The 9,446-nt window shown below is 31.7% G+C and overlaps 1 long non-coding RNA gene across 1 annotated transcript; it reads right to left on the bottom strand.

Annotated features, from left to right (window-relative positions):
* Nucleotides 1-732: 732 nt before the first annotated feature.
* Nucleotides 733-1,800, bottom strand: LOC110935275. Its single transcript, XR_002589004.2, has 2 exons — nucleotides 1,499-1,800; nucleotides 733-823 (listed from the first exon to the last, which is right to left on the bottom strand). It is a non-coding gene; the product is annotated as an uncharacterized LOC110935275 (long non-coding RNA).
* Between the last annotated feature and the right edge of the window lie 7,646 nt (nucleotides 1,801-9,446).

Here is a 9,446-nt window from a genome sequence, read left to right on the forward strand (position 1 = left end):
GTTGTGTAATAATATGCAACAATGTTTCCCCTAACTTGTAACAAGGTGAAATATGAAATAAAACATGATTTAACTAGGTAAAAGTGTAATGTACAAGTTTTATTTACGAAGCAAGTTCCGTATTTTACAACGATTACGATGAAAGAATGGTTATAAGAACACAAGATTTCCAAAGATAGAATTTCACGTAAGGTTTCTAAATGTAGGATGTTTTAAAAGCCACACAAAATAAACCAAAATCTTGAACTCTCGTGACTACATTAGCTTGAATTCATGATAGAAATTAGGGGTGTGAATTTCTGACACGACCCGAAAACACGACAAGAACCTAACACGAAATTCGCGGGTTTAGGTTTAGTCTAAACGGGTTCGGGTCAGTTTCAGGTTGAACCCACGGCGGGTATTTTATGTCATAATTATAACTTAAAAGGAGAAATTAACATGAGATTTTATAATTTAAATATAATTGAGTTATATACATTAGTGTTTTTTAAGTAAATTTTAATTTTAATATATTACTTTCATAAAAAATTAAAAAATTCAGGTTGAACGAGTCGTGTTAGGGTCAACCCACAAAACTTCGGGTCGTGTTTGGGTCAATATGTATGATATGATTTTCGGGTTCGGTTCGGGTTCGGGTTGAACCCACCAACCCGTAAACACGACCCGTTTAGCAGCCCTAATAGAAATGATGGAATTTTTGCAAAGAGAGTAAAAATCAGACTTGACTTACCATGAAACCGTCGACCGAACCCGAGATCTCCCGCTTTCTTCCATTTATAAAAGATTCAATAAGGCCTATACAAACATATCTGCAGAATTGCTGTTAAAAAACAAGCATAAATGTGTGTAGAATTTTAATGAAAAGCTTAATGGTTTAGTTCAGCAAATGATAAAGTCAACTAACAGCAAACGAATCTCCAAATCAATCAAGAAAAGCCAATAAATTGTCCATGCTAAGGTCTAGCGGAGCAAGTAAGTAATACTTTATTTAATATCATGTTCAAAAAAGTGCATGCATATTGCTGTTCAATAAATTATGTTAAAAAAAAACTATACATAACGAACTGAAGTACGTTTATAGTTTGTATATGCGAGGGTTCAATAAGCCAATAAATTTACATACCTGATTAAACGGATACGTTAAACAAGAAAATACTGAAGAAGAAGGGTTTAGAGGCTGATATTATCTGAATCAACTTCATAAGCTTTAAATCTGTATATAAAAGCCTTGCATACAAAAGTAAAATTGGGGGTGAAATTAGGGTTAGCTCTTGCTGCTCCAAATGACCAACCCCATTATGGAACACCCAACCCAAATTGATCACATAAATCCATAGAACTAAAATCATCATAATCCAAAAAATATAAACAAAAGATGTGGTGGTATTACAAGAAATCTTATCGGATTAATACAAACACAAAGAACAAATTGTTGGTAAAACTGAGATGATTGAAAAGGATAAATCAACGATTACTGAAGGTGATTGAAAAGTACCTGTTTTGCGATTGGTAATCTGGATGAACCGGAGAAAAGTAACAAGGGTTTAGATTTAGCAGAGAAAGAAGTTGATATCCCAAATACATACCCTTCTGTTTCCCAGCAGTGATTCCTCACAAACAAAGTTGTGTAAAATAAGCCAAAGTCAAATGTGACTCCTCACCATGGGTGAGTTCAACAAAGATGAAAGATTGAATTAGGGTTTTACGATTAAGCTTTCTTCGTTTTTAGAGAGAAGGGATTTCCGCCTGTAGGGGTTTCTGTAACTGAAACGCATTCAATCATCCACATAATGAAATCCCCTAATTACCTCCAGTGTCTTAAAAGTCTGATAAATTTCACCCCCAAAATGTAACTGAAACGCATTCATGATGGTGTTAGAAAGACAAATTCACCCCCAAAATGTAATTAATATATGCATTTGTATGTTGTATACTAAACATTTTTTCTTGTACCTCTTAATTTTTAAGAAGTCCTCAAGGAAATGTTTTATAATATAGTATAGATTGCTTAGTTACATTACTTATGTTGGATTATTGCCAATGAAGTTTATTTTTGATGTAACAATTCTCATAACAATTCTTTTGCGTTTTAGTTACGAAATGTAACAATCAAAGAAAAAATGCATGTTACATTTTTTCGTGTTACATAAATTATGCATGTTACTGAAAATAAAGTGCATTGTTTCACTTTTTTAGATTGTTGTAAAAATAAAGTGTATTGTTACATTTTTTTCCAGATTATTGTAAAAATAAAGTGACTATTATAGAAACAAAGTGTGTTGGTACATTTTTTTTTTGTGTTAAAAATGTAATAATCAATCAAAGCAAAAATGCCGGTTACATTTTTTTGTGTTACAGAAATAATGCCCGTTACAGAAAATAAAGTGTATTATTACACTTTTTTAGATTATTGTAAAAATAAAGTGTGTTGTCATTTTTTTTTCCAGATTATTGTAAAAATAAAGTGCATGTTACAGAAACAAAGTGTTACATTTTTTTTGTGTTACAAAAAAAGTGTTACATATGTGATGTAAAATTGATCATGTAAAAATTGTAGTGTACGTACCAACATGTATCATCTTTTAGCATGAAGACGACTTTTGTAACAATGTGATGTAATATAACACTTTGTGTGGGACGAGAAAGAGAAGAAAACGCGTTACACTTTTATGTATATGGATATCCTTTAAATGGTAAAAAAAAACAAGCATTTTTCTTGTTTACTTGGTGTTTACATTTTTTGAAATTATACAGAAAATGTAACGTTATTTTTTTGTACTTTTTTTGTAAAATGTTATATATAATGTAATACGTATTGCTCATCTTATATAATGTAACCTTTATAAAGAAGTTGACACTTTTTTTCGTTAATATATACAAAAAAAAGCCATCATTTCATGAATGGAACTTAAGGTGATATACAGATTTTAGTGTTTTTTTAATAAGAAAAAGATGCACGAGAAAGGGGGGATTTGTCATGATGACACATTGGAAAAGGAATTCATCAAAGGAAGTTAGATGAAGAAGTTGACACTTTTTTCTTTTCTTTTTTTTAATATGTAATTTGAATTATGTGTTACATCAAAGGAAGTCAGAGATGCAGTTGCATTCTTCCAAGAACATATTTGTAACACTATATCCCCATTTTACCCTTACATGTACTATTTACTGATTAATATAACAAAAAGTAAGAGAGATAATATCCAAACACATCACAACCATCCATCTCTTCTAATCAATGGTAGATGTTGAGTTTCTTGGGTTTTCTCAACTCAAGTGGGTTTTCGATTTATCCTTGCCCTATATATATATATATATATATATAGTAGGAGTTGGGTAGAAAGTGGGTTTTTCCTAGAAAGTCTAGGAAGCAATAAGAATGTGACGCGTGGCATTGAGGGATTTTAACTAAAAGGGGCACTTGTGTAATTTGACATTTTATTTTAGTTTTGGAATTTTATCTCTCATTAACTAACAATGCCTAAAATTATGGAAACTATTTCTCCAATATTTTTTGTATTTCGCAACATTCTCCTTCTTCGTCTTCGTCATCATCAAACACTTCTCCATCTCCACCATCTCTGAGTTCATCATCACCATTCAAATATTGTTCGTATCATCTCCGTTTTCTTGACGATGTGTTTTAACAGCAAACAAATTAATACAGTTGTGTTTTAGCAGCAAGCAGATTCATACAGTTGTGTTTTAACAGCAAGCAGATTCATACAGTTGTGTTTTAGTATTCAGATTCATACAGTTGTGTTTTAACAGCAAGCAGATTCATACGGTTGTGTTTTAGCATTCAGATTCATACAGTTGTGTTTTAACAGCAAGCAGATTCATACACTGTGTTTTACCATCCATGCTGGTAATGCTAGAGGATTTCTTGACGCTGTGTTTTAACAGCAAGCAGATTAATACGATGTGTTTTCTTGATGTGTTTCTTCATGAAGGATAGAAGAGAGAGAGAGAGAGAGAGAGAGGAGAGAGAGAGAGAGAATCGCATGAAATGTGGGGTGGTTATGGAATGACAATTATTTCCATATTTAAAACAAGCTAAATGACATATCTACCCCTGATTAATTAAATAATCCTATTTTTAAGAAACACATATTATCAAAATGCCACCAAGATGATCTCAACCATTAAACACACCATTGGATGGCCCAGATCGCTTTCTAGACTTTCTAGGAAAAATACACTTTCCGTAGGATCCCCACTATATATATATATATATATATAGAAACAGGATCAGGAGAAAACGCTCAAAAGTGTGAGAACGGTGAGAACGCTTCCTGGCCCAACGCGTGTCACGCCGCTTAGAGAAGGGCGGAGGGGCTTTTTTGTCCTTTCATATTTCTTTTTTTAAACGTGTGTCACTTCATCTTTCCATTTTTTGGCGTTTAATAAATACGCGGCGTTTTTATTATTTTTAGATCAGGATCATAGTAAATATTTTGGCGTTTAAGTGTTGTTTTGGCGTTTTTATTGTTTTTTAGATCAGGATGCAGGTCTTTAATGTAAAAAACATCAGTAATTTTCTTGATTTTATTATATCAAGTGTTGTGCCATGTAGGATACAGGCCTATAATATGACAGACAATTATGACATTTTTGAAAAGATAAATAAATTCAATTATCCATGTAGTGGCTTTTAATATAATAAATGTTTGGCAATAATGATACCGTCTCTTCATTTTACTGTTTTAGCAATTACTGTTTCTTTCAATTTTCATCTGTCAATTAGTGTTGATTTTTCCAGTAATACTTTGTTTGCGTTTTTTGGCGTTTTATATAGCAACATCGTGCTTTGCCAGCATGCGTTCTCACAGTTTTTCACACTATCAGGCGTTTTGGTGTTTGTAGTTTTTAGCGTTTTATACTCAATTTTTTTTAAATTAGTAGAGAATTAAATAATAAACAACAGAGAATTAGATAACAAACAATAGAAAATGAAAAAAAAATTAAAAATTATAATCTAATTTCTCATCCAAATCTTCACTGTCATCAGCCTCTTCCACTGTAACTTTTTTGGCGTTTTGAACCTGTTTTTGAATACCTTATGTAGATCCTTATTTTCCTATATAACACCCGTCTTTAGAAGATGCTTATTTTTTTGTGGCATCCTTTATTGTGGGTGGATATATACTTGTTTGATGACATGTTGAAGACCAACGCCTACTCTAATGTATTGATCCCTTCATGCCATCCATATATCCATCAAGAACAAAGTGACATGATCTCATATCAGTGTCATCAGTCTCTTTTTCTTGAATATTTGTCCATCTTATTCAGCAAAAGATTATAGAGATACCCAACTCAGAGAAGAATCCATTCAGTGAAACTTCATTCTGATCAATACTCAATATAGAAGAATCGAGGTTCTGCATCTGTGGCTTTATTAACTACTAGATTATTAGACCCGTGTACTACACGGGTTTAAGGATATAAATTTGTAAATTATTTAATTTTATATTCTCTCGTAAAGTTATATAAGTGAATTCTTTATCGTAGATGATGCAACAGTTGGTCATGTGTAAAAACTAATTCTCTTATAAACAAACCAACTTTACATAAAAATTGTCCTATACTTTTATTTATCGTCATGGCAAAACATTGGGCGAGAGGAATCTATCTCTTTTCAATATAAATGAAATATTTCTATTTGGCGGTATTAAACGAAATTTAGGGATAAATGTTCAAGTGTTATTATTACTTCCGGAGGATAATATGAGTGTCTCAATAACCTAGTCACCTAGTGATAGGACCTGTAGTCGAGTTCGTTACATAAACTATTCTTTCAATGAATATTTCTTAATAACATCACTGGAACATTGACCTTTGTTAATTATCAATGGTATGGCAAGCCTAAAAATATAACTCCATTTAGGACATCAAGTGAGTATAGACTTGTATCAAAATTAGTATGAAGATATTATATCCTTAAACACGTTTGTTACATAGGTTTAATAACATTAAAAGTGTTTTCAAAGCATGGAAGTAAACCGGTTTTCAAATATCAGATTAACCTATTATTTACCTTTTTTATTATTATAATATAAAATAATAATTTATTGTAAAGAAATCTTTTTTTAAAGAATAAGAAGGTGTTGTCACATTGACATTATATGAAATTGTTTATTATAAGTAGAATTGTTACTAATAACTAACTATATATTTTAGATAAGTCAAAATTAAATAATTAATATATAAGTAAAAAATAAAATATTTATTAGTATTAAGTTGTTAAGGAATTTTTTATTGTTTTGTATTAATTAATTAAATAATTAATAATAATAATAATAATAAATGTGAATTGAAGGAGAAAATGACATATGGCTTTAAGTAGGCTTTTGTTTAGTATGAGAATGCCATGTGGCATTATCTATACCTTTTTATTAGTATTAGATTATTTTTGGCGTTTTAAAGTGAATGGTTTCTAGGAAATATGGCGTTTGTTTTTTGTTTGTGATCAGTTGATTGTGCAGAGCCGTCTCTCTTATAGGATGTTTTTGGCGCGTAGTTTAGGCGAGATTTTATTTTATATTAAATGATATTAATAAAGTAGCCGTCTTTTCAGTTACTGTGTATTTTTACTGTTTTTTGTTCAGCTTTTTATGAGTTTTTAGGGTCATAGACTTTCCATCTCCCAAGTTTAGCGTTTTTTAATGGCTCCAAGTAGTTTTTGGCGTTTTTTTTCCATTTTTATCTTTTATTAATACTTCTGCAAACTACTTTCATTATGGTTTGGGAGTTTTTGGCGTTTTTACTGCATTATGGCGTTTCACATGCATTATGACTGTTTGGCGTTTTATTAATATAATGTATTTTTTTTATTCTAAGTTGAAAAATACATAACAAACAACAGAAAAAGAAAATTAAAAAAATAAAAATAGAAACAATTCATCTTCCAAATCTTCACTGTCATCAGTCTCTTTCTTCTTTGAATCATGTTCGCTGGCGGTTTGGCTTAGTCATGCTTGTGTTTTTGTGGCCGTTTGGAAAGACAAAATGACATAAGTTTTTTCTTTGAATATGTATCTTCAAACAACTCATTAGTATCATTCGTCTTTTCATGCCATTATAATATTTATCAATAACAAAACACAAAAAATGACATAAGTCTGACACTAGCATCTTTTTGTTTATGATTTGTCCATCTCATGCAACAAAATCTTATTTGAGTCACAGCACCTCAGGGAAGAATGCATTCTCCGAAACTTTGGCGTAGAACAATATTTGAATATACAAGAAATGATATTTGCCATTTTTGGCGTTTTACTGAGGAAATAGTGTAGCTGAAAGAACCGTCGATTTTTGGAATCTTTGATGTTCGAGTGTTTTGGCGTTTTCTAAGATGAATGGTATATAGTAGAAATTATGGCCTTTTTTTAGTAGGTGTGTTTGATGTTTTGGGGAATTTGGCGTTTGTAAGATGGATGGTATATAATAGAAAATATAGCGTTTCAGGTTCTGTGGGGTGTGTTTTTATGTCTGGGATGTTTTGTTTATATAGGGATGTGTTTTGGTCCGTAATGGCGTTTTATTCATTAGTATGTCGTTTTGGTATAGAAGTGTAAAGACCTTTTTACCCTTAATGAGACACGTCCATGTAATAAAATTGATTTTATTTACGAAAACGCCACCGCGCCAATCTAGTCCATAGATTGTTTTAATCGGACGATCCGTAAGCATTCTCACCGTTCTCACACTTTCTATCGTTTTCTCTAAATCCCGACCCTATATATATATATATATATATATGGTGGAGTTATTGTAAAAAAGGCCTAAAGTGTGAGAAAGGTAAGAAAGAATCTCAACCATTAGATCTAAATTAATTGAAAAGGGTAAGATTGTAAATTCAAATATGGTAATCCTTGATTTAAGGATTTGGAGAGAGAAAAACCTGGATTTTAGGACTTATAACCGTCGATAAATATAACACCATTCATAGCATGTTCATACATGGTGTTTTAAATATAACACAATTCAGAAAAAAAAACACCATTCAGCAACAAAATAACACCATTCAGTACAAAATAACACCATTCAACAAACAAAATAACGCCATTCAGTAAATAAAATAACACCATTCAGCAGTAAAAAAAACACCATTCAGTAGAAAGAATATAACACCATTCAGTACAAAAATAACACCATTCAGTACAAAAATTAACAACATTCAGTAAACAAAATAACACCATTCAGCAGTAAAAAAAACACCATTCAGTACAAAAAACACCATTCAGAAAATAAAAAATATAACACCTCTGTATCATCTTCTTCACTTCCGGCACCACCACCACTGCCACTTCCGGCACCACCACTGCCGATCCAACACCACCACCACCGCCGCCGCTCGAACCACCACAATAAACATGCGATCTTCATCAATCGGATCAATCTTCATCAATGATTTCTGCGATCTTCATCAATCGATCTTCATCAATCGGATCAATCTTCATCAAATGATTTCTGCGATCTTCATCAATCGATCTTCATCAATCGGATCAATCGGATCATCTTCATCAATCTTCATGTTATCAACGATTTCTTCATCAATCGATCTTCATCAATCGGATCAATCTTCATCAATGATTTCTGCGATCTTCATCAATCGATCTTCATCAATCGGATCAATCGGATCATCTTCATCAATCTTCATGTTATCAACGATTTCTGGGATTAGAGAGAGAGAGTGTGCGATTGGAGAGAGAGAGCGTGCAATTGGAGAGAGAGAGAGATTGTAGGGATTTTAATTACAGTTACCTCTTTTGAATGGATTTAAAAGACTTTATTACCCCTATAATTTTCAATTCAGTCCAAAAAATAAAATAAATTTTACATTTTGGTCCCTATTAATCTAAACCATTAGATCAAAGATCTAATGGTGTGTATTCTTTCTTATCTTTCTCACACTTTTAGTCTTTTTTACAGGATCCTCTATATATAGGGTAGGGATATGGTAAAAAGTGTTTAAAATGTGAGAAGGGTAAGAAGTGTTTTAAACCATTGGATATTTGATCTAATGGTTGAGATCAATAGGATATAAAATGTAAATTGTGTTTTAATTAGAAGGGCCTTATGTAAAATTGAAGGGCAATAGTGTCTTTTCAAATGTTTCAAATATGGTAACCGTGTCCTACACAACCAAAACCCCCATTATTCTCCTAAAAATCAGCAACTTTCCCCAATAAAAAATGGTAACCGTATCCTACACTATATGAAGATATAACACTATGTACCCTTGATAAAACACTATATGAAGATATAACACTATGAACCAGAAAAATCAAGATGTCTGTACAGAATATAACACTATTGATTGGGGATAAAACACTATGAACCAGAAAATCAAGATGTTTGTACAGAATATAACACTATTGATTGGAGATAAAACACTATAAACCAGAAAATTAAGATGTCTCTACAGAATATAACAC

Source organism: Helianthus annuus, chromosome 4, assembly GCF_002127325.2.
Source record: "Helianthus annuus cultivar XRQ/B chromosome 4, HanXRQr2.0-SUNRISE, whole genome shotgun sequence".
Lineage (NCBI taxonomy): Eukaryota > Viridiplantae > Streptophyta > Magnoliopsida > Asterales > Asteraceae > Helianthus > Helianthus annuus.